At 32.1% G+C, this 27,006-nt stretch overlaps 1 protein-coding gene across 3 annotated transcripts in view; it reads right to left on the bottom strand.

Moving 5' to 3' along the window:
* Positions 1–27,006, bottom strand: part of LOC125067140 (cadherin-99C) — a 132,942-nt gene that overhangs the window by 58,383 nt on the left and 47,553 nt on the right. For 2 of the 3 annotated variants that reach the window (XM_047675513.1, XM_047675514.1), the window contains exon 2: positions 21,647–21,688. The exons of the other annotated variant lie outside the window; for it this stretch is intronic. The gene's annotated coding sequence lies outside the window, so the exon portion shown is untranslated. The remainder of the gene's footprint in view (positions 1–21,646; positions 21,689–27,006) is intronic. 3 annotated transcript variants of the gene reach the window in all.

Below are 27,006 nucleotides of genomic sequence, written 5' to 3'. Positions count from 1 at the left end.
CTTAGATAACATGAGCTCTGCTATATGTTCGCGTCTAATAAATAATGCAAATATAGTTTCATTAATATTAAAGCCGTTCGCGAGTAAATCAATTAATTGCCTGCTCTTATAAAATGCTTCGAAGTAATTGCTTCGGGGCTGTACATTCTACAGAATTTCTAATTTCCTTACTGCTACTTTAGCTGTATGCTGTTTTGTGATCAGCAATTACTCTTAACGCTGATTTCAATTTGATGTTTATAATATTACTTAAGACATTTTTTCGTTGATTATGTAAATGATCTCTTCCATCAAACACATGTTACTATTATCGACTTCATTTACATTGAGAAAGGTGTTAAAGAAGGTCAATTATATCTTTGAAAACATTAATGATATTATATTTACAATCGTAATACTTCTTTCTTAGTAAGTACTCGCAGTTTCAAAAACACCAGAACAATAAATTTTAATAATGAATTTTCAATACTAGTTGATTTGAAATAATAATGTCCTTCCTTTGATTAAAATTTGAACACGGTAGCCACTCAGGGACCATTTTATTGCATATTTGGTATTTGTATTAATTATTTATTTATTTTGGTATTGGTATTAGTATTGAGTATTAATTATTAGTAGTATAACAGTGCACAAGTATAGTGCAGTTGCACTCTCGTAGTCCTAACGTAACGTAATCCGACCGAAGAGATCATGCCACAAGAGTAATGGCTTTACGTGTTTTCTGAGGAAAGGGATTGTATCACCACCTACTTTCTAACAATCTTGAGAATTTCGTGACAGAAAAACCCAATAAAATTTATTAACACAAACAGCAAAAAACAATACTATACCGCCTTATAAACCAGCTGCTAGACCACCGATGTAGTTTCGCTAATATGCCAAATTTTTTTTATGACTTTGTATAATAGATTACTTATATTTGCGCGATCATTTAAATGAAACTAATTCGTCGATAGCCTCAGGTATTTAAGCGAGTTTAAAAGTAGGTAATGGTATCAAATAACAATCTTTAAACGAAATTGTAAGACGTAAGCTGCGTGGCTATTTTTGGAAAGTTGGAGATCACAGTTTATATCGCGTTGTTTTTGAACATTTCTCTTTAAGTTTATAATATAAGTATTATAATTATTTCTTATATTAGTTATAACCTAAATTACTTTAAGTAAACGTGTTTAAAATATTTTAGTAACAATATAATAATTAATTTTCTTTTAGCATTAGCATTAGCAGCCCGTAAATGTCCCACTGCTGGGATTAAGGCCTCCTCTCCCTTTGAGAAGGTTTGGAGCATATTCCACCACGCTGCTCCAATGCGGGTTGGCGGAATACACATGTGGCAGAATTTCGTTGAAATTAGACACATGCAATTTTCCTCACGATGTTTTCCTTCACCGCCGAGCACGAGATGAATTATAAACACAAATTAAGCACATGAAATTTCAGTGGTGCCTGCCTGGGTTTGAACCCGAAATCATCGATTAAGATGCACGCGTTCTAGCCATTGGGCCATCTCGGCTTTAATTAATTAATTTTCTTATGACTTTTAATTCATCAAAATAGCACATTTCAATGTGTTTGGTTAAAAAAAACATTTACTTTTAATAATATACTTGTAACTGAACGTTATTTATGGAGTTAAAATGAAACTTGAACTCGACACGAAAGTGGTTTCGATTTCGTTTTCAATATTGAATTGCCTATTATTTCTTTGGTTCAAAGGCGAGGTCGGTATCTTTTGGTCCGTCACGATAATGTCGCGGTTACAAAAGTCACGCGCCTTCTACCAAATCACATTTGTGAGCAAAAAATAAAGATACTTAAGTCGGATAATTTGCTACAATTGCGCGGTGAAACGGATTGAGAAGTAGTTTTTATTTTTTTTGTTTTTCTATTCGTTTTGTTACAACGCGTACACTCTGTTACAATGAACTCATAGTGCGTAAACACTTTTCACTTCAATGGACCAGACTAAACTTATTATTTATTTATTTTTTTCGATAATAAGCCTTATAATTTCCTTGATATTTTACCTACATATTTAAAAAAAAAAACAAGTGTGTATTGGGTTCGCGTATAGAAGATTATGCCGTTATAATTTCTGTAGGAATTTACAGCAACTATCAAAAATTCATGTGTGCTATTAACGCGACATTTTTTTTAAATTTCATACATAATGTATTTTTTAATCTCACTATGAAAACGTCAACCATTTTCGTCTAGAAGAACCGGAGCAAAATATGCTGTGAAATTAGCAAAGAGACGACAAAAGTTACTCTAAATAAATGATGTCGGATAGAATGAAAACCTTTCTATTTAACCAAATAATATATTTTTAATCGATCTCAGTAATCTTCAATAGTAGTGTCAGAAGCTTCGCGAAAATTGTACTTAAGATTATTTACGATTCCTTTGTTTTACGATTTGCATACATTCGCATTATGAAGACGTATTGTAAACACAAAGAACAATAACAGAACGTGCCAAGCTTTCTTAAGTAAGCGCTGACACAAAACAACGACTTTATCTGCTTATTCATAAGCGAAGGAAATGGAAATAAATATTTTCAATACACGGTTTGACAACTGCACGAGTTAGAGCAACAACAAAATAATATACCGAGTTTTTTTTTCATTGAAACAAGCGACCCGAATTAGTTTCAACTCAATTTATTCCGTGGCAATATTGATATAACTATGTCAGACTGATGATAATTATGATGATTTCTTCTGACCTATATTGATTAACTCCTCGCGATATAATAATATTTTCATCGAATACAAAACATTTTATTGGCAATATAAAAAGTAGCCGAAACTTTTGAGAGATATAGATATAGTTAGAACATAATATAAAATAATAAAGGTTCCGTATAATCAAATGCTCACACAAAAACAATCTTCAATGCCTATTTATTTATATTTTAACCAGTAAAAGTTTCGGTTCTGAACTTTATTATAACATACTAATAATTACTGGTCCCATTTGTCATATTTGTCTCGATATACTTTTATTATATTTGTGTCGTCATTCATAAAATTATTGTTCTCATAATGTTAATAATTACTGAATTCAATTATTTAATAGACAGCTTGTAACAAAGAGAAGGTTAACGCGCTACAGTCTCGAGTGCCTTTTAAAATTCGAACGTCAATTACGAATAATAAAGTGAGCACATCTGAATTAATAATTCATTAAATTGTGCATTCAATTGAATCCAATATTGAAAAAATTTTTTACATGTATTAGTATGTTTCTTAAAACTTACGATTGAAATTTAAGCCTCGTCCACCTAACCTGCTCAGATGAAGACTTTATACATGCTTTCGGCGTTGGTCGTTTTATAATACAGATTAAATGTAGACTTGTTTTAAAAAAGGTTTTATTTAAATTATATTTCATTTATGCTGACTGCTAAAGGTGCCTTAATAATACGTATTTTCTTTATTCAAAATATATTTATTTAATATTAATTTGATCAGTGTTTTAATAAGCACACTTGGAGCTTGGAGTAATTACAGTTTTTGTTAAATAATAAATTAAAAAAAAACAGAAACACTCCCAAAACCGGTCAAGTCTAGAGTTATTAAAGAAAGAAATTTCTAGAATAATAACAAAAATATATAACTAAGAATAATTTAAAAATAACATCGATAAAGCTTCTCATTAAGTTTCGATTTATAATATCTTACAGTGATTTCACCATTGATTTTGAAATAAAGATTTAGTACAAGCAATGGTCGACTAAAACAATTTCAGAGCTGATTAAGCAAAGCTCGTTTACTGAAGTAACAAACAAATATATGTATTTAGGCTTCTCATTGAGAATACAGAAGTGACTGCCGTAATCATTTACGGTTAACCATTCAGACGTTGGACTGTCTTGTTACTAATATTCCGTAACTTAGAAATGTAACGAGAAGCGATTACATGTCTTCTAAAATGTATCAAAGAACTGGTAATAACGGGAATGACGTAATATTCTGATTGTGTATTCGATATTACTGAAATTGAATTCAGATTCGAAATGTTTAGTTATAAAGATCTATGAAAATCAATTACGTCACGCCAATGCTACGTGTGAGAAAGGAATCTATTTCTTTTTAAATGAAGTCGCTAATAAAAAAAAATAATATTCTATTAAATAACGGCTACAGAAAAAAAAACACACATCACATTGAAAACCAAAAAATACTTTTAGTAGGCAGCACTTTTGTATATAGATTCTACTAAGAACCGACAGCAAACTCAGTAGGTAATTAAATTACTCTTACCAATGATGTAACATTTATTACTTTTTTATGTTTTTTATCTATTCTGAAATTTAACGAATATCAATTTGTCGATCATGTTCACAGAATAATAAGGCAAATTAACTTTTAATAGTAATCAATTACTTGATTGGAAAAAGCTTCTTTACTTTGATTATTTTAATACTGAATCAATTAGAATGTTTACTAACAATCTTGAGACTAGCATTGTTTATATGCTAATAAAGCCACGAACACACAATAGCATTTAATCAGCATATGAATCCGGAACGATGTTAAATAAGGATGTTTACACAACATCAATAAGAAAAACACCATCTTACTAATAATATATTTTATAGTTTTTAATATTTTCAGTTTATTCAAGATTGTATAACATTCACTGAGATTTGTCAATAAATTCTAAATAAGCTCTTATTTAGCATCGAAGCAAGAGATATTGCTGTAACAAGAAGGAGGTAGCAAAGTAACTAGTGACAGGTATCGACATTACTTACAAAATGGTACCTTTTCTGTACTTCAGTGGGAATGAGCCACGCCTACGTACCACCACCAATAGACGAATAAATAACCAATAAATAAACTAGATTATTTAGTTTATAAGTCGAACGCTATTCTGAACCAGTTCCATTGGTCGAAGACAAACGATCTAATAAATTTATATCGGTCGCTTTGAAAACATCAATAAATATGGGAGCCTGTGAAAAAGAGGTCGATTGACAAGACTATGGCTGGTTTTTATCGCAGTCCATGGCGAGCGAGTCGCATATTGAAGTGTCAGCTTCCATTGCCCGTATGATGTTTTTTTCTCGTTCCCATGTCATCCGTATAATGCTTACAAGATATTTTTTTTTCACATAGATTTTATACCCAGTTCCATTGAGGTTTATTGCAGTGTAGTTCCATCAAAGATTTACGGATAAGTGTTTATTTAGTACGCCTTAAAAAGATGTATTGGTAAGGAAGCTAAATAAAAATGTCTGAGCACAAAGTTCTCTGGTCGGTAAAAAGGCCACCTGCCGACTCTGTCGCCGCTCTGCATAACAAATCGCAATTTATACGAGCGGTATTACGTAGGCGGGAACTAAAGCCAACATAACTCGCAAGGGGTATTTAGACGATCGATTCCTTCCTGGCCGATCTTCTTCAGTCGCCGTTTTAATAGAGTATAAGATGAATTCAATTTAATGACACCGGGACGTAGGCTCTGATGAGCACCTTGGTTGTCTCAACATTGGATATTACGTAAATGTTAATTACACGAAGTCGCGAGTAACCTACCTTTAAAATACATTATAAGTTCCTGATACAAACTGCACGTTTGCCGTTGGAAGGCTTCAGTGCAGACATCAAGGCGACTCTAAGCGGTTGTCAAAAGGTGCCACAGGTGCCACAACAACAGCTTAAAAGGACTTTGCTTCAGATGATATAATATTATATGTTTTAGTACTGATGTAGGGAAATATTTTCTTTATGCAGACTTAAATGTAATTGTTAAAGATCACTAATGAAGATAAGAATACATTCTCGTATCATCTATCACCAAAATAGGGTTAAATTTATGGCAATAATTAATAATATATATTATTAATGTTATTACCAACCTACGCCTTAACAACAAGCAAGTGTCCACTTTGTCATTTCTCGGAAATCTAGAGGATTGTACAAGTTGAATGGGAGTAACTACGAATTGTAGCCGATTGTATCGAGCGCATGATTCATTCGCAATAGAAATGATTTTCAATGACTCCTATTTCAAAATTTACATTTGTGATGAGATATTAAATTTCCGTCATTCACTTCAAATATAACTTAGCGTCTGGAGTATTTATATAAAATAGTTATTGAGTATATAAAACGAGCCGAGATGGCCCAGTGGTTAGAACGCGTTCATCTTAACCGATGATTTCGGGTTCAAACCCAGGCAGGCACCACTGAATTTTCATATGCTTAATTTGTGTTTATAATTCATCTCGTGCTCGCCGGTGAAGGAAAACATCGTGAGGAAACCTGCATGTGTCTAATTTCAACGAAATTCTGCCACATGTTTATTCCGCCAACCCGCATTGGAGCAGCGTGGTGGAATATGCTCCAAACCTTCTCCTCAAAGGGAGAGGAGGCCTTTAGCCCAGCAGTGGGAAAATTTACAGGCTGCTAATGCTAATAAAAAAAATATAAAACTAACAAACGAGTTTAACTTAGTATTGCCTCCGTAGACCAATTAAAACGATTACGCAAAATACATACTTCAAAGTTATAATAAACAAAGTGCTCTTAAATGTTTTATCAAAATTTTAAGCTTTGTAATTTGACAATATAATAGCTTCCGAATTATTTTTACTGAATGTACGTTAACAAATATTGACGTATTATATTCACGTCAGATATCAAATGATGATATGAACTCGATACCTTTAATCTGACGCGTATATTTATTTAGATTTCATTATAAACGACACGTGAGCAGTGTAAACAAAACTGCACTCTAAGCATGTAATTATTATATATAGATAAGTAAGTTTAAAAAAAGAAACGATACATGTATAAAGGTTAACGCACACATTGATATTTGATGATGAAGTAAATTAATTAATACATTTAAAGTGAAATTCTATTATCCTTGTATTGATAACCAGCGAGTTAGCAATTAATCAATTCAATTGTCACTGATATGATACAAGTTATCCGACATAGACCACCAGAAACATTCGAAATTGATTCATTATATAATTGATTATAACGATATGCGCTTACGATACAAAGCTGTATGATAAGTAACGAATAATCACAATGGCTAATATCATTTACCAAGACTACGCACATGGCAGACGCAGTAAAATCGAAATAGTATCGTTAGGCCTTTTTACTTTGTCAGATATAGCTTTAGAATGAAACTCGGTTGTTAAAACGAGCAATATTTTTTTTTTAATTTTACTATTATTAACAAGCATTCTGCCCTGACATTGTAATTTATTATAAATATATAAATTATATAGTAGAATAATGTATCTTATTACTAGTAATAAAAATATTACAATACAAATGTACATCCGACAGAACTATGACCATACTTATTTTTAAATAAAATTTATTTTATGGACATTAAAACAGTTAATAAAATCAGATGAAAGTCAGGACATACAACATCAATACAATGTCACATAATTCAGAATGTCTTGAATACGAAGCAAAATACAAAACTGACGTTATGTGAAGTTTGAATTGAAATATATCTATCTCTATGAATAAATTACAAGTCATAATATCTTGGGAACGGCCTCTTTATCGTCATACAAATCTAGTCTCTAATAGAATCTAATTTAACACGAACGATTACAGCATACAACTGTAACGGGACATCTTTATGCAAAATTATAAGATGCTTTTATCATGGAACATTACATATCACGCAAATCGCATAACCGTAAGTAACTCACTCGTCTCGTTAGTGTTTGTAACTGGCTGCGCGTGAGTGTCGTGCTGGGGATTGACCGATTTAAAGTGACGTCATACGCAAATAATTATATATATTTAAATACATAATTATAAAAAACATAAAAATCGATAATCATTTGCTAAGACCAAACGTACGGTAAAACTTGAAATTGAAATTCAATCAAAACATTCCACCAGTGGTAGTTTCTTGTAACCACAACCAACTGAGAACTCAGAGCCTCACGCAGGGCATTTTAGTGCACAAATTTTTCATTTTATTTTTATATGATATCGGTAGGCAGACGAGTAAATGGGCCACCGGATGGTAAGTAACAGTAACAACAAGTAAGTAACACAACAATACAGAGTACTGCTATTTGGCGGTAAAATATCTGATCAGAAGGGTTTGCACAAAGGCCTATCACCAATAAAGACATAGGTGCACTCTCCATTCCCTCACTCTCACAATAAAGTTAAGGCGCAGGACCATCAAACATCTTTACGTTCTTTCCGAAGCACGGGAGTCTATGCACTTCCAACTTCCAGATTCCGGGTTGTTACTGAGAAATTTACGACGGAAAAACCCAATAACTTTTGATTGGCCAGAACCTCGGAATCTGTAGCCTTATATCTAGCCACTAGTCCAACGAGGCAGTTACAAAACTGATAACTACTACCCACATGTACAACTTGATATTCGAATTACACCGGCAATAAGATGCAAGAGGCGTTACATAGATCACTTTTCTCAAAGTACATTCGCAAGAGGAATAGCTAATGGGTTTTACAATTCTACGTTACATGACAGACACGACTATTTACTTTTAGATAAACTAATTGCTCATCTGCATTTCCTAAGATTTTAAAATAAAATTAGAATTGAAAATATTGTCTCCTTATTTTTTTAAGAGCCGAGAGTTGGTGGATGTTTGAACGAGCTGTTTTTTTTTTTTAAATTACAATATGAAGGCAGATGAATAACTAAGGCCATGGATGGCGTGTGCTCTGCTCATAGTTTTACCCTGTAAGTTAAAAAACTTATTTTGCTTGATGACTGTGTTTTTAAAATTGTTTTAAATGTCTGTGCTACAAATAATTTTATTGATCAATCAGGATCTAATAGCCAACTATACTTCACACCAAAAATACGCAACAATTGAAACTCAGATGTCTTTAATTGCACTGAATCAACCATCAAACCATCACCATCACAGCTGTATTATGTGTTAACGACAAAACAATTTATGAGTGAGCATTACCTATATAGGCAAGCTTCTAAAAAGCCCTACATCCGGAAAAATATAACCAAGAGTCGCAAATAGGCACAAACGCGACTAGTTTTTATTTGTATTCATTATTCATCTCAGATGTGTCGTAGTAGATGTATCCAGCAACTTGTATGGGATCGGACTGTTTTAATAAGCTTCCAATTTAAATAAGTGCTTTTAAACTTAATACCAGTTCAAAATAATATTATAATAATTATATTTTTCATATATAAATAATATAAATATAAGTAACATAATAATTATTTTTATGTATATTTTTTATTTCTGCTTCATATAGTATTTATATATACTAGTGGGTCTCCCGCGAAACTTCGTTTATTCAAAAGATTTTTAGGACATTCGTAACCTATGAAATTGTTTTGATTTGATTTCATTGTAAACTTCAAGTCACTCATTTACATTTGGCGCCAAAATGAAGAAACCTTTTTTAAATAACATTTTAATATCAAATAGTATTACAATTCAGTTCAGTTAGAATGTTTACGTATTCATTTTTTTTTTTTTCTTATACAGCCAGCTCTCTAACCTGCCAGTATTTTTTCCGCTCTCCAAAATTATTTTATTATTTGTTAAATCGTAATAATTTAATAAATTGCAATCAAGAATCCTTTTTAATTTTCTGCACATCTACGTCTGGAGCTGTTCAATATGAGACTATAACGGATATTTACATGCAGCCATCGTCCCATAATCACTGGACAAAAATCGGCTAACGCTATTCACAAATGAGATAAGTTTAAATCCATCAATGATACGCCTCAAATAAACTATCAATTTTGAATACGCAATTATTTATAAAATGACAGTAACAACACAAGTAATATCAACTCGCTCCGTTTAAAATAAACGTCTTAAAAATAAACACCATTACAAATGCATTTCATAGAATTACGTGGTGTTATAATAATAACTTATTTTCTTGAAGAAGTAAACTGCATATTTTTAAAATTACTCAATAATTGAGACTCGTACGTTACGTAATATTTTGAAGTTTATTTTCTGTCTCATTGCACCTGGCTCAGTCACGCAATTCTTGTCTCATGAGACAAACGAAGTGCGAAATTAGAGTCGATTAAACGGCGTTTTAAAAGTGTTACGTTTTTGTAAACAACACTTTTTTAAGCTATTAGTGCATAGAAAGTGGTAAAATAATATGTTACAAAGATATTAACAAGCGAACTAGAACCCCAAGGAACAACATAGGTTACTTTTTTATACCAGACCTGACGACCAAACCCTAGAACCCAACCGTAGCCGCGGGTGTGAACATCTTATTTCTAAAAAGAAAACCCAAGTAAATAATCAAAGGCATAAAAAAAGAAACATATTTTAAATGAAATAAGATATCTATAACATAACATTATTACCATTACTGATGACGACCTCCGTGGTCGAGTAGTGTGTACACCGGTTTTCATGGGTACGCCACTCCGAGGTCCCGGGTTCGATTCCCGGCCGAGTCGATGTAGAAAAAATTCATTAGTTTTCTATGTTGTCTTGGGTCTGGGTGTTTGTGGTACCGTCGTTACTTCTGATTTCCATAACACAAGTGCTTTAGCTACTTACATTGGGATCAGAGTAATGTATGTGATGTTGTCCAATATTTATTTATTTATTTATTTATTACTCATAATAAAGAGATTATTATGTGCCTGAAAGGCTCCATAATAATCTCATTATTATAAGCTGAGTACACACTGTGAAATGCAACAAATTATTGATTATTTATTGAACATTGAGATGAGTTGAAGTTTTGAACCTCATAAACATAAATACGTGCATTATCTACGTTATAATATAAATAGGTTAAACGGTTCCTTCTGAACACGACTTTACACAACGGACGTGTGAAAACGTGCGAGTCTTGTTCAGACACGTTCATTTTGAACGTGTTGTTGAATGTAAATGTCTTTTATTAATCTATTTAGATATTAGAAATATTAAATAGGTCATGTCAAAATTTGCTATAAAGTTTCGTACAATAATATAGATTGTATAATGATAGGATACTGTTACACTGGTTACATAATATTTTAATATTAATTATATTTAAAATATGTTGTACCTATAACTTTTCAATAATAATATTAGTAGTCATATCATTGCTAGCGTTTAAGACAATTTCTGCCTCGCACAACCATTTTGTAGAACCCGGTTTTTCCCGGCGGTTTTTCAAACCTTTAAGAAAAGAGCGTACTCATTTCTAATAGCCAGCAACGCATCTGCAATCCTCCCGGTGTTGCAGATGTCCATGGGAGGTAGTATTTACTTTCCATCAGGTGAGAATCCAGCTCGTATGCCACCGATAGCTTAAAAACTTACTTCTAAACTAACACCGCGCTTTATTTAATTAGAATACCGACCATTCAAATTATTTTTCTGTTTATGTTTAATAACTAAAATGTAATGTTACCCATTCCTTGTTTGCTTCAATAATGAGACCTCTATCATACAATACTATCTGTGAAATAAGAAAGTAATTATAAACAAACAGACTGATTAGATTTTCAATATCGAAAATAGGAGAAATTAACATAAGCCGTTACAGCTAAAATGTATTAAACACAAATTTAATACTAGCATTAATTTTAATGACTGATCTGATTGTTAATACCGAGTTACGAAATGACGCTTTCTACTAGATATTATTAATATATATTTTTTTTATTATGCAAATTTCACGGTACATAGTCACTAATTGGAACGATTCGCAGCCAATTTAATAGCAATTACTTAGTTATGAAACAACTGTATCGATTTGATCTCATTTGAGGATTTGAAAATGGAATTGGTAGGTTATAATTTCCCTTTGTTGTCTACTCATTACTTTTGTTTTTTTTTTTTGGTATAGATAAAGAATAAAGGAGTCTTCTTTCCTGGGACTACTAGGTAGGATTCATCGAAACCCTATCAGGATATATAACAAATTATCTTCCGATAGGTATATATATTCGCATAAAACAGCATGAAACTGTAGTGTTTACTTGAATTTGACCTTATGACTTTTCGATTTGACGTCTACAATGTCTGTTCCTCTTCGAATCGTTTTAATAAAAGATAATGTCGTGACTGATTGATCCTCTATCTTCCACTTCTATAGAGCAGTACATAGCGTAATACATTCACAGCCTTTAAGAGATCAAGACAAATAACTGTTTTCATATTTGCTTTTTATTTTTTTAATAGACAAAAGTAGCGTTGGTAAGGAAACGATAATTACTGTAATATCTGTTTTTGGTTTCTTAAGCTCGTTAGGAAAATTGAGAAAGTAATGAGGTTATATAAGCAAACGGTTAAAGAATAAACGTCTTCATATCCAGTTTTGACACGAATGAAATGTAGAACAGAAGTTTATAAAACAAATAATCATTAACGCTTTCACTTAAAATACTAATCAATGCAAGTTCTTGTTGCTCAAAAAATGTATAGATCACCCGATAAATGGACAATGTTTTTATCAACAATTGTACTTTTTCTCTAATCAACGATTTATTCGAATCGGAAATTTCGTGTACTGACTTTTATTGAACGCGCGAAAGTTTTTTATTGAATGACGCAACTCGCAATTACAGTTAGGTCTAGGATTTCGACGTTTCAAAACAGTGGAGACACAAATTGTCCACGAGATGGTGTAATCGAATAACTAAATTACATAATTAACATGCTAACAACAAAATTTGCAAATAATATTTGGTTTATTCACATTAAGATAGAATTTCTCGCTGTACGTCTAGTAACCGCGACTGATATTGCACTAACGGTGTCGGATTGATCACCCTCATCGTAATTATTTGTTTAAGTCAAACTATTTGTTGATGTTGAGCTTAGCGGACTAGGCAGACAGTTACTTACACTTAACATGGAGATATTTTGGTTTCCATGAGACATTTTTAAACGGTTCATTAGATTTTTCTTGGAGTGAGTGAATAGAACGCATGCATCTTAACCGATGATTTCGGGTTCAAACTTAGGTAAGCACCACTCAATTTTCATGTGTTTAAAATCATCTCGTGGTGATGGAAAATATCGTGAGGAAACTAACTGCATGTGTCTAATTTCAATGAAATTCTGCCAAATGTGCATCCACCAACCTATATTGGAGCAGCGCGGTGAAAGCTTCGAGTGGTACATTTACAGGCTGTTACTATAGTAATAGTAGCTTAAAGGACGATATACAGTATTTTTACAATTGGTTGCAACTTTTCAAGATATTTGTGGTGAGTAATAATGTAAAAATAGAATCAATTCGAATCTTGTCCAACAAAGTAACTTTTCTTCTATTCCGTCAGACAAAGAAAGTAAAGAACAACTCGTTCCTTTATTACAGTGCCAGCTGTTTCTCGTTTTGCTTCCGTTATAACGTTCATTATACTTACATTTGTTTCCGTCTCCACTTTAATTATGTCACAACATACATTACGTTCCTTGTACTTGGTGGTATTGCTTTGTGTAAGCGCGTCTGATTACCGCTCATCACATATTCTTCCGTTATATTCCAGTTAATGTTATGCAAAGGCCTCTGGTATTACCAATTACTACGATAATAGAAAAAACTAATAACTCAATTGCTTAAACAACGTGAAGAAAAAGTTCGGAGTTCTTGGTAGGGCTTTTTGCAAGCCCGTCTGTGTAGGTACCACCCACTCATCAGATATTCTACCGCCAAACAGCAGTGCTCAGTATTGTTGTGTTCCGGTTTGAAGGGTGAGTGAGCCGGTGTAACTACAGGCCTACCGATATCATAAAAAAAAAATAAAAATTCGTGGTAGAGCTTTGTGCAAGCCCGTCTCGATACCCGCACATCACATATTCTACCGCGAAACAGCAATATTTAGAATTGTTGTGTTATGGTTAAGAGGGCGAGTGAACCAGTGTAACTTTAGGCAAGAGATATAATGATTAATATTTCCTACAATACCAATACCAAATCTACGTACAGTGGTGGTCAATTACCATCAGGAGGCCGATTTGCCAATCCGCTAACACGTATGACTTTATAAAAACTTTTTATTGTTTATACAGATATAGTTTTGAAAATTTCGTCTCTAATGATGTGAAATGAGAAGTTGACTATCTGTAGGAACCAAATGAATCCTTTTTCGAAAAACTTAATACTAAATATCAAACGTAAGCAACGTGTGAAAACGACTGAAGTGAATAATAAATGTTATGCGTCCAAATCCGATATTCACTCTTGCATTAATATTAAATATGTAAATAAATCTTACAGCATTTCATTTGTTTGAGACAATTTAAACATTAACGTAAACAAACCGAACATATTACTTTCAAGAAAGCCTTTACTTCACTTGATAACAAATGATCAGATACAGCATGTTCTACACAATATCCCACTGAACAAAATTAACGTCAACTCTTACTGAGCGCAACAATAGAATAATGGCGTTATTACTTTAGATTTATTACTTTTATCGATAAACAATACGGAGCGGATTTCACCGTTTCTGTAACGGTGTTAGCACCGGCCAATTTTAACGAGCACTGAAAACCTATCAAGTATTGCTCGACCGCAATCACACCGCAGTGTAACTATAATTGCCTCAATATGTTATGATAATGATATTCGAATAATGAAATATGTATAACATTCTATTATTACGTTCTAATTAAAATAATGAGCAATAAATTTTCATATTATTCCATAATCAACCTCTTTGCTAAATTTCCTTCGAGCTCAGCTGATAATTTTTCGAATATAATACGTATGATTTCATAGCATAACTTACGTCTAATATTAGTTACGTTTATTACCAAATCATACTTAAGTTAGGGAAATCGTTAAATGTTAATAAGGCTCTAACGGTATGTCGGTAATACCATCAATTAACAAGTTATTTACCACCAAACAGTAATGAGTTTTACGTTCTAGCAAAGTGAAAAGGAGTAGAATGGCAACTATAAATAAAACAAAAGGTATAGATGCCATATTTTGAATGAATTTACCAATAGTTCTTACTGGAATTATATATTTATAATCAATAACTAAATAAAAATAAATAAAAAAGAGAAATAAAAATAAGCGAGCATTGACTAAATACAATAATAACTCTGCGTATTTTATTCGCCTTATTTTTATCGCCTTGGAATTATATTTATGAATTATTTGTATTAATAAATTCGTACATAAAGCACACACGACCAGTCAATGATACGATCAACACTTGACACTGAAATATTAATCGTGGGAAATCTGCACGTGTGAGAAGCAATTACTAAGAACGCAACGAGGTAAAGCAGAAGCTAAAAGATTCGAGATAACCTGAATCGACCTCAAAATAACCTCCATAACCGAGGCATATGGTATCACGATCTTAATTATACTATTTATAATTAGGATTTAGGATTATGTAAGTGTTATCGCAACGCTTCTGATTCGATTCGTGTTATAATTAACATATGTGAAACAATAACATATTTTAAACTATTTTAAGTAAAACTGGTATGTAAACTCTTCTTCTTGTCTGCAGCCATACATACCACAAATAAATAAGATAATATGCATTTATACTGAAAATATTATGGTTATTTATTATCATGTATTAATTAATGCTCTCAGCTCTAAGCTGCTCGACACTTGTGTCAATATAGGTTCGAGAAAACCCAATATTTTTTTGTTTCCCAACGCGAAGTATTATCCTAATACCTTTGGGTTTGAGTGAAAAAATCAATATCGAAATCACAACCTGACCCATGAACTCTATGCAAAAAACCACGGCGATCAATTGTTTAAGCACGGCGAAAGAAAGGCAGATAAACAAACACACATCAATATTTAAAATATGAGTTTAGAATCGATAGATTCTCTCATATCATTGTGATAGATTTTAAAAACGTCGTTATTCAAGTGAACCGTATTAAAAGGGCGCCAGCGGTAGCGAAACGTGAGCGATAATTTAGCGATAGTACTGCAACGGTACCACAAGAGATCGGTATAGCTATCCCTTATCTTGAATCACCACGATCAGAATTTAAGCCTAGGATAGAGACCACGCTATCTCAACTCTACAATCCAATAGAGATATTCTTTAACTTTTTGTATTACATTTTTGTCATCTCTACTAATATTGTGTTTGTTGTTGAGAAATGTAAATAGTAGCAAAGGTACGGTTAGTAAAATTACATAATTATTTTTTTAAGCATTAGCAGCCCGTAAATGTCCCACTGCTGGGATAAAGGCCTCCTCTCCCTTTGAGGAGAACGTTTTTGGAGCATATTCCACCACGCTGCTCCAATGCGGGTTGGCGGAATACACATGTGGCAGAATTTCGTTGAAATTAGACACATGCAGGTTTCCTCACGATGTTTTCCTTCACCGCCGAGGACAAGATGAATTATAAACACAAATTAAGCACATGAAATTTCAGTGGTGCCTGCCTGGGTTTGTACCCGAAATCATCGGTTAAGATGCACGCGTTTTAACCACTGGGCCATCTCGGCTCTCTAAATTACATAATAGCTTATATATATATAAAAGTTACGTTGTATAACTTTTGTTGAGATTGCAATAACATTTAAAAGGTATTGAAATATGTTTTAAAAAAATAATCACAATAAAATCATTTCCAACGATTATTATGTTTTGTTAATTGACAGTTATATAAACGACGGTCGGATTAAGCCTAGTACAGGCGCCTAGTCGAAACAATTCACGTGGCACTTCTAAAGCTGTTTTTCCTTTTTCTGACAAGTCCATTAATTTTTTTAACACTAGCTATAGATAACCTAATATGATTATGAAATGACTTATGAAAGTAGTTGTGGTTTTATTTTTTAATTTTTTTTATTACGCAAGCATATGTTAATTTATAATAGTTTTTTTTTTTTAAATATTAAAGTTGGAAGGGATAAATTTGTCTAAGTTTTAACAGTACAAACAATTAATAATAATAGTATATCTTCTATAATAATAATAAAATGGTTCACAGATGCACTGACATTAATAATTCTAACAAGTCTTCTAGTGTCAACTCTTATCGGCGGGCATTAAATATTAAAGCTAACTGGATTTTATTCGCAGCTGCCCTGGATTGGAGTGGAATCAAAGGTTCCCCACTATTTTCTGTTCTTCTACGACCAGGACTGTATTTATGCTTTTATTTTACTAAGATAATATTTAGAAATCTCCCTCAATTATAAGTAGTATTTTTTAGGTTAGAAAATTATTGTTGAACTTTGTCATTAGAGCTAATTATAAAGAAGCTATTTTACTTCCTTAAGGTTCAAGGGGAACCATAAAGGATTTCATCTAAGTGTTTAAACCGTGAAAGCGTAATAGATAATCAAAGTTACTTCCGCGTTTATAATATTAGTATGGATTATCCTCACATATTAATATCCATGAAATTGATTTCGATCAAAGAATTTAAAAATTAACAACAAATAAAAAATATGTTTAATAAAAATCCGTTATAAAACTTGTACAAACAGCTAAATTCTACATTATCAAACAAGTCTCATCGAATAATAACATGAGTACGTTTCAAGCCCAAATCGTATACGCAAAAAGACGTAGTAAAAACTGTTCATTCAACGATGACTCATAATTCGTACGTGCTTCGGACATCGAACTTAAATATAGCGGTTGTCTTGTACTTACGATTCCTGATCGTAATAAATTATACCATGTATGTTACGGTCAAAACGCTTTTCAGTCAAAATTACATATGTCTAGTAATGTAAATTAAATAAAAGTAGGAAAATGTGTCATCTCAAGCGTATTCAGAATAACGTAGAGGGACATTATAAGACCAAGTAATGTACAACTACACACAGATAGCACGTAACCGAAACTAGGTTTTACGTTAAAATTAAGTTTAACTAATTGGTGGAACATTGGAATATTTTCGACTAAGATAGAGTTCTGACTATAACACGTGTGTTATTACGGAGAATAAAATCTGATACATTATGTGGAATTTTATTGTGATAATTGTTAACTATTCTATCAATGCTTTATGTATAATACAAGAATTAAAGATTGTACAGCACATTCTTTGGTACAGACGACTTATTGGCCCTTGGAGTAATGGTGCAAAAAGCTTCATCAAAAGTATATCACCTCGCCTTATCGCCTCCACTGGTGACAAGAGGGCTGGTTCGTTTTTAGCCCAGAGGATCGGAATTGCGATTCAACGGGGAAATGATGCTAGCATTCTTGCCACCATTCCACGCGATCAAGATTTATACAGTAACTATTTTTAATTCATATTTGTATATATATTGAAGCACTTAATGTTATCAATTCTTATAATAAATAATTGTTATGACATGTCTCCCTATGTGATGCAAACCTTGGATACAGATTTGACAGTGTAATCCCGCCACTATAATGCTTTAAGGAAAAGTTCGATACAACTCGCCACAATCCTCTATTGAGTCAATAGTTAACAGCATTTTGAAACAGGTTCCCTCACTATCTATTTGCTGGTAAAAGAACATGAAATGAATGGTTAATGTAAAGTAAACACTTATAAAACCACTAAGACACTTCACGTCAAAACACATTTAAACGTACTCTAAATTTAAAAAACCAAATCAATCAATATTGTATAGACAGCTACTAGACTCGTTTATAGTTATAATATGTAGAATACGATGATAAGATAAGAATCGAACTCTCACACTTTATTTAACAAAGTAATTAAAACATTAATTAAAAAAACTGGTCGATTGGAAATAAAGAGACGCGACTAGAACGTGCAATTAACGACTATAAATTTATAACTGTACAAACCCACCGCCCATTAAAAATACGAATATTTTATTAAAAATAATATTATATTAAAAACAAAAACAACTCATCTCAAAGATTTTTTTTTATTTTGCTCTGTAACTTGGTCATTTTATATTTAAGTCGAAATAACGAATTTTATAACATAATATGTGTTTTTGAACTTTTTATTAATGGTTTGTTTTGTTTTCAATTACGCGGCGCTCGTGTCTTTAGTGTAACGACCTATTAACATTTACTTCAATTGAGTAACTTAAGAACAATCATTTTCTTTAATCAGTTTTGCATTCTGTTGATTAAATTCTGATTCTAATTAATAAAGCGAATTCTTAACGTCGAAGTCATCACGAGCAATATCTCATTCGAGTTTTTGTTAACAAAAAAGAAAGGGAACTAATAAAAACAGGACCGGCCCTTAACGAATCTGCTACGATATAAACAAGCTGTTAGTATAAGAGCAAAGATGTAGGACGACAACTAAGAGAATTGATGATAGTGACCAAGACAAAGATAGAATGTATGTTGACTAACAAACGACATGACTTGAACAATAACGATATATGTATTTAGATTTAAATGCTAAATAAACAACGTACTACTATCTGGTGAGTTTTGATGTTGAAACTGTATTAAAATTCACTTTAACTCAAAGTAAAGTAACGTCCCTTTATGAAGGTTTGGGAGCTTATATCAATACGTTGTTCCAATGCGGGTTGATAGATACACATTTGACGAAATTTTATGAATATTAGACACGTGCAGGTTTCCTAACGATGTTTCCTCATGAACATGCAGTGGTGCTTTCCTAAGTTTGAACCTCAGGTAAAGTAAAGGTAAGGTAGACTAGGAATGGGCCACCTGATTGTAAGTGGTCACCACCGCTCATAGACATCGTAAATATTAACCATCTCACATATTGTTGATGCGCCCACCATCCTTAGAAACTTCGCTGTTAAGTTCCTTGTGCCTTGAATTACACTGGTTCACTCGCCCTTTAAACCGAAACCAAACCATACAAAGCATTTTTATTTGGCGGTAAATTTTACGATGAGACGATGATACTCAAAGCCTTAAAACTTTACACAAAAATAACATGTAGGACTTTATAATTTAAAAAATTTACTCATTTAACATGTATTCTTCCATTAAAGGAAAGTTAATTATACATATATATATAATTGAAATACCTTCGAAATATACCTACATGTATAAAAGTGTTAAAATGATATATTTGTAACGTATTCCGTCGAAGTTACAATCTGTAATTTTCTTGATGGGCAATCGTTTTTAAACATCAAATTCATCGAACCTATAATTTACGGTACGTCCTCTTGCTCCTTACTCTAATCAACAATCGGTTAGAGAAACATTATCACCTCAAACGAGGCCAACAAAATACCGTTAGTTGCTTGAAATACGAAACATACGGGCAAATATTTCAAACATGCACTTTAAACGAACGTGTAAATGCATTGTTTGTTTAGAACGGCTTCTAGTTATTATACATCTTGTGTAACACACGGAGTTACTTGTACTCATTTTTTTTTATACAATTCATTGAAAGGCATATTAATTAAAATGCATAAATTGTTAAATAGAAAGGCTTCTATAATAAATAATGTCACCTGTTTTCTTACAAATACATTCGGTGAGCCTTTTGAAACTGTAAAAGACCTTATTAGCCAAAGGTTCGTGTTCGGCAAAAGATTTACTTAATGCGATTTCAAAGTAGCGTGCAGAATTACGTGTGGTCTATAGTTATTTGGTAGTCAATGAGGCAATTTAACTAAAACAGCATAATAGACAGAATTAAATACGTGAGAACATTCAATATTTTATTTATGAATTAGACGTTTTAAAAGTAGATAAGGTAACATGATTATTTTTTTCTTTAAGGTTATGAAGCTGACGCAAGTTCGCTTCGAGATCTGGTCTACATTACAAAACTTGTATTGTTAGCCAGGGGGCTCCAGGCGGTATTTCTAGCCCCACAAACAATCTAACAGACTGTTTTAAACAGCGAATGGATGCCTATTTGTGTTGTTATATATGATTAAAAATAAAATAATTGTTATCACTTTAATTCAAAATAAACTCTAAGTTAAATAAATTATTGTTTCATATTACATACGAAATGAATCTAAATGGAAGTAATAAAATTCAAAATAGTTCCATGTGTTGAATCAACAGTCACAACAGCAATGGTAAAGTAAACACATAGATTCCTCTGTGTCCGAAATCACGAGTCGTAAAGTCAACTCAAACAAAACCGTTAGCACATGAATTAGAACAACTAAAACATTTGACATATCTGTTCGCTAATTCTACTATCGTATATTAATTTAAATAATAGCTCAGTGAATTGATTTATAACTGATAAATATTAGGTAGAATTTTCAGAGTGCACGATAAAGTGCGTCTACATTGTCATTTTAAGCAAGTGTGTTGAAACTGGGCGTATTTGCGACATTACTAAACTCAGTATTCGAACAGCATGCGAACTATAAGCTTACAACATAACAATCATCTGAATCTTATTGGACGAACATGAATATTTAATTTGAACGTATTTTAGGAAAATCATTTTTTTGCAATAATTAATAATACATTCCATGAATTAAATTAGTTCGTTAAACCAGTTCCTTGTTTCTTAATATGCTCCAAATCTCTCGTTTTCGCAAGATAAATATTAAGCAGTAAATCATTTCACGTGTCGATATGTATTGATTAATTTAATCTTTATAAAATGTGTAGGCTGATAGACTAATTCTAAGCTAAGCCACACCCATCACTTCACTAACGGAGCAGACATCGATAATAGATTGTCGATTAATGCCAGAATAACTCCATTGTATACGTTATGGCACAGCTGTTTGCACAATGTATTTCGTCTGTGGACTTACCTGAAAGCAATCTATTCTTCATAATTTCAACGTCATTTATGTCTGTAAATAAGAAAAGGTATATATTAGAATAATATACGGGAGATAAATTATATTATAAAGTGGATGTATTATAAAACAAAGAAAATATGATGGCGTGACAAAAATTAGGATTACGCAAAAATATGCAAACTTTATGTCATTGATGATAAAAAAAAAGTAAATATTTAATGCCGTTCATATTCCAAAATTTTCAATATAACTCTTCGACTAGTCCGAAGTTGTACTGGTTTCAACCAATCCTGATTAGGATACTGGTTTATAATTAATTACAAGGAGCTATTATGTCTTTATGTTCACCTGAAATTTAAAATTCCTACATTATATGGCTATTGCACTTAACAATATCCTACTAAAAATATTTCTCCTATCCGAAGCAATTATTTTTTACACCGACGCGAAATCTATAGCATATTCATAATTAATATGATATCAATAAATTCTTCAATTACCCAAGAGAATCTAATGCAGAAGCAATGAACGCAGCATATTAGACACGTGCGATACTAAGATATAAAGGGATGGGAATGACGTAAATCGACGTTTTGCTCTTATGGTGTATTGGATCACGTTGAGTATGGAAATATTTTTGCGCTATACTATTTCCTTTCAAAGTGATTCGTAATAATTTAATACTGAATATTAGATACTATCTGCGTCGAAAAACACCTTTGTCGGTGTAGCGTCTTTTGTATTATTGTACAAATTGTATGAACGTCAATTCATAAAGAGATTCGTCAAAGGAACTTTTACGGTCAATTTTTTATTGTGCTTGTCACGTTTTACCAAACATACTTACATAAAAACCGCGTAGAGATTTTGAATGAAGTTAATTTATAACAATTATTCAACGTCGAAAACCTTTTAAAGTGCAAATAAATACCAAAAGGCGACGTTTTATTTTCCTTTCACATATGCATGTAATATGACATCACACGTTTCTTTTTTAAATGGAAATATTAAATGTCAAGGTTTACGACAAATGTATGATAAGGTATGGACAAAAAAGTAAACGCAAGGCACACCTAGTTGCAAAATTATACGAGATTCTTAATCGTGGATTCGTGATCGCAACTACGTGACTAACGCAAACAAATGTTAACTATTCTATACGGAACGACTAAATATGTTAAAGACCGTTTTAAAGTTATTTAGCAAAATATTAAGATTGGGTGCGCCGATCATTCACGTGTCTTCTTCCGATATCTATATTATTATATGATATATTTTACTCATTTGTTAAATTTCAAAGTGATCTTCTACAATCCTAAAACGAATGCCGATACATTTCAGTTTAATTTTCTTCTAACAAATGTAATTCATTTATTAACTGTCTTTAGCTGTGTTTACTAAAACATATTAAAACTGACCTTTAAAACAAGGATCAAGTCCACCAATCGTCACAAAACGTGTGATTTGCATTTTATTATTCTAAATAATTTACCTCATATACTTACTTCATTATAAAATTAAGTAGATGAGGAAATACAAAACATCACATTCATGAAGATAGTTATAACGTCCATTGTTGCTTCACATTAAACCCTTCGCGTTCCTTGACAAATAGTCTCATAAGCAGGAAGAAAATTAGGCTTGGAGCTTGACGAATGTATAACGTGACTGTTCGCATTTTGAGTTCTAAATGCTTAAATGTTCTCCCACGATCGTGATTTCGTTATTAAAATTATAAGGATGTTCATGCTCAAAGTGGGAATTGCGCGTTTTGTCTAACATTTATTCCTTGCGTAAATAACAACGCCTATTACGAAACGAAATATATTCTCGTCTTCTATGACAGACGGATGGGTGCAATTTGGTTTAATTTGTTCTCTGTTTATAAGCAATCGGTGTTTTTGTCTTATTTCTTTTCATACCAGATAAATATACCAGGAAAACATCATAATTATGGAACGTAAGATTCAAAGTACCGATAGCATAACATTGCATCAAAAGAATAATAACAAAGATTGTTATCCTATATATAAAAATGTACTTTATTGTTATCTGTTTGATATTCATGGACATCAACGCGACCGATTAGCGTGAAAGTTGGTACAAATGTGTTTTTTCTGGAAAAGGGCTTTATACAATCCCTTTTTTTTTAAACTTGCCGCTAAATGGAGGTGCATCAACTTTATGCCGTTCAACAGATCGTCGTGACACATTATATACATTCGGTGACGCAAAATAATTAAACGTAATTTGTTTAAGACATTATTTTATATCAAAGAGGAATTGCAACGCCGGGTATTGAGCTAGAACTGTCTTACTAATAAATTAGGAAACATTTTTTTTAGTACTTGATAGTAGGGCTATGTGAGAGCCCGTCTGGGTAGGTACCACCCACTCATCAGATATTCTACCGCCAAACAGCAGTATTCAGTATTGTTGTGTTCCGGTTTAAAGGGTGAGTGGCGCAACGGTTTTGTAAGGTATGGTTAATATTTTTTACAATGCCATTTTCTATGGGTGGTAATGACCACTTACCATCAGGTAGCCCATTTGCTCGTCAGCCTACCGATATCATAAAAAAAATGTTTATTAATGGCTAACTAAAAATTGACCGAGACAATATACACAAAACTTAATCCAGAAAACGAAGCGTCTTTCGATGACGCTTCGTTTTCTGGAAAAAGTTTTTATTAGCTGAACTGAGCAATTGCACCCACTATAAATTTAGGTTATTGACAAAACAAGCATAAATATCATGTTCTTGGTTAACAATCATAAATAAAGAGATATATTTGATATAAACACATAATTCAAACAGTGATATGACGTAAAGAATATTACATACAACATTAAATATTATCATGTCCAATGACTTCACCTTTTTAAAACAAAATCAAATAAGACATTTGAAATATTTACAACATTGCAAAATAGACTTTAAATATATTTACACAAAACTTAATGTTGTTTCTTGAATCGTTAGTTGGGTTTAATTTCTGCGGGTCAGCGTCGTGCTTATGTAAAAGCGGTGATGACATGCCATTATATATGAAGATGATATGTAAGGGCTTACATGATTAATTGTCATGACACAGACGAGACGTTGAAATGTGTTGACTATTAGATAGATAAAATCCATATTATATATTTTTTTAAAACTGTTTTAATAACGCTTGTGGAACAAACATAGGCAGAAGACCTATTTGACAAACATATAAAAAATTGGAAACAATTTCAAAAATGGAATTTAAAAAACAATTGAGTTTCTTTCGCCTGTTCAACTCGGGTCAGGGAATTTTATTTTTCGAATACATGGTGAATTTTACTTTGACTATCTATAATAAGTTAGTATTTATTTATGAAATTTAGAAACAATTTTCTACATCTAATAAATATTTTTTATTAAAATGTAAACGCAGTCAAATTTATGCTGTATATGTAACAGCATAAATTATAATATACTATTTGTATAATAATAAAAAAAAAAAAAACAAAAACTAGGGATTAAAATACTGTAAGAGTAAGTTTTACAAGAATCATCGCTCTTCGAAAATTATATTTTTAATACTACAAGATTTATTTTTCTACAAATACCTAAATGGATACGTAATAAACGTCAAACTGATTATTCAAAATTTATATACTTATCTTATAAATACAAATAATTACCGCATTATGCGAGGTATGTTTAAACTATTTACTTTACCTCATTTCCCATAACACTTGGACATAAAATTATTCAAGTACGGAGTAATAAATGTCGTACTTACAACAACCATCTAACTAAGGCCATAAAACTCATGCGATTAATCTATAAACTAATCTATAAGACCTTAAATAGTGGCAAAGCTTGCTTTCTTGATATATAACGTTAGGTTTTTTAGTAAATTATTAATGTATTTGATATCTATTTCCGTTCTTTACATCATGATTTGAAAAGTTGCCCTTTAAATAAATTAAAAAACACTATTTAAGCAGAGAGGACACTGTGTCATAGTGAAGTGCAGTTTTCATTCTACAATAGCACGGCAAAATGTTTCGTCACACATGCATATAACACCAACATAATACATGTAAAAACGCACATGAACGAACACATACATAAAAAACAAACACATATTACTTTAAAATAAAAAATACTTATAATAATACGAAGGAAAGTTTTTTACAACAACAACAAGACAAATGTAAAAACACACATTGACACCCACTCATATATTATATATCGTTTTTTTTATTTTGTTTTTTGTCTTTACTAGCCAGTTTGTGCGACTTTACTCACAAAACGGCGGGATTTATCTCCGTTCTAATGGCAGTTGTTATTGTAATGCTCTTAATAAGTAACAAACCGTAAATGTCCCTCTGTGGGGCAAAGGTCTCCTCTCCTATTAAGGTAGAGGGATTCGGTGTTTAATCTACGCTCCACTAACGGGTTCCATTAAATGAATACATCTTAAATCCTTCCTATAAATAATTCCTCACGATTCCGACTATTGAATTAGTATCAATTTGTACAAATTATTTGCGCGATCTTTAATTAATCCTATGCATTAAGTCATCTCTGTTTAAAAAATTATATAAACAACTTTGACCTTGATGGTGAACGTCATCATTGATTGAAAATAAAAATTTGTTTATTGTTACTCATCTTGCCTTTGTAATAAACATTATTTTTATGATATAGGTAGGCGGACCAGCTAATGGGCCACCCGATGGTCAATGATCACCACCGCCCATAGACAATGGCGCTGTAAGAAATATTAACCATTCTTCACATCACCAATGCACCACCAACCTTGGGAACTAAGATGTTATGGCCCTTGAGCCTGTAGTTATACTGGCTCACTCACCCTTCAAACCGGAGCACGACAAAAAATACAAAACTATTAACGAAAAATTCAAAATTAATTTATCTATGACCGATCACAAATCTCCTTCAATTACTGAAGCATTAAACCTAAGGTATATTCAATTAAAATTCACGCATTTACGTATCTTGTACGTTACCAGTACGCTATCTCCCTATCGCCATGTAAGCGATTAGAGATAGGAGGCGTTGAGCCATGAGATAATGTCAATAGAGTGGAAGCAGGCTGTATGTTGGTCGCCTAACATATTAGACGTGGGGATTTCTGCTAATTTGTGGACATAGATTTCAATTTGCTGGATTAAATAATGTTCGTTACGACTTTTTATACTTTGAAATCATTTTATGAAAATAATATAATCTCTATGGAGTTCGATGTAATTATGATTCCGTGTTATTGCTATAGCGTATGAATTTGTAACACAGATAAGAGTTTAAAATTCGAATTTAGATTTTAACTGAAATTTGTTGTTTGCTCTCATTTTATTTTTTATTTTCAATG

The sequence above is a fragment of the Vanessa atalanta genome, chromosome 11 (genome assembly GCF_905147765.1).
Source record: "Vanessa atalanta chromosome 11, ilVanAtal1.2, whole genome shotgun sequence".
NCBI lineage: Eukaryota > Metazoa > Arthropoda > Insecta > Lepidoptera > Nymphalidae > Vanessa > Vanessa atalanta.
This window is presented reverse-complemented; position numbering and strand designations above follow the sequence as displayed.